Genomic DNA, 914 nt, shown 5'->3' on the forward strand with positions numbered 1-914 from the left:
CTGAGAGTAGGTAAATTTTGACGGGAGCCCAGCAAATACGTTCTGTAACTGTTCCACATAAAAAAGGAACTGTCTTCTATAACAGTTGTTACAAAATGGTGACCGAACTATTCTAGAACTTGCCAAGTTGCTATGTAATTTTTCTAGAACAAACTGATCACAGACGCTCTATGATATTTGTTTCAAGTTTATTTTAGAACTGTGCCGTAACAGTGTTATATCGAAGTTCTAGAACCCTGTTACAAGTGTGTTCTAGACAAAATTAGGAACAAAGATTTGTTTGCTAACACTGTAGTCGAGCTGACCCTTGCGAATATCCCTAATGTGGATATCTTGAACGTATAATTTTTGTTAGTCGGGACTGCATACGCGCTATCCCGGATCAAAATTTATCCATGGGGATATCAAAATTTCCGCCCCGCAGGATACCATATTCCGACGGGTTATTCCTGGAATAAACCGGGGCATAAATGGGGTCAAATCGAATATCCCGGGATATCCTACTGCTGTGAGGGGTACATAGCACTGTTCCATATTTGATAAATAACAGTTCTAGAACTGTTATAGAATTTTCCTAGATTATTTACAATGCAGTGTACCAAAGTTCTAGAATTGTTGCAGATCGGTTGTCGCAACCTTCTAAATCTGTTAAATATTTGTTATAAAACATTTGTAATCGAGTTCTGGAATTGTTCTAGAAATGTTACAGATCGGTTGTTACAGCGTTCTAGAACTCTTACATAGAATTGTTCTAGCGTATGGGGGATGACATAGTTACTCGCATGTTGGTAACCTGGTACTCACCTGTTATAGAACACGTTTTTTGTGTTCTAGAACAGTTACAGATCTGTTCTGTAAACATTTTTTACTGGGAAATATACGCGAATATACGAAAATAATTGTTCTAAAAGTTT

The 914-nt window shown here is 37.3% G+C and overlaps 1 pseudogene; it reads left to right on the forward strand.

Annotated features, from left to right (window-relative positions):
- Nucleotides 1-239: 239 nt before the first annotated feature.
- Nucleotides 240-381, forward strand: LOC117179201 (annotated as a pseudogene).
- Nucleotides 382-914: the final 533 nt, after the last annotated feature.

Source organism: Belonocnema kinseyi, chromosome 8, assembly GCF_010883055.1.
Source record: "Belonocnema kinseyi isolate 2016_QV_RU_SX_M_011 chromosome 8, B_treatae_v1, whole genome shotgun sequence".
Taxonomy (NCBI): domain Eukaryota; kingdom Metazoa; phylum Arthropoda; class Insecta; order Hymenoptera; family Cynipidae; genus Belonocnema; species Belonocnema kinseyi.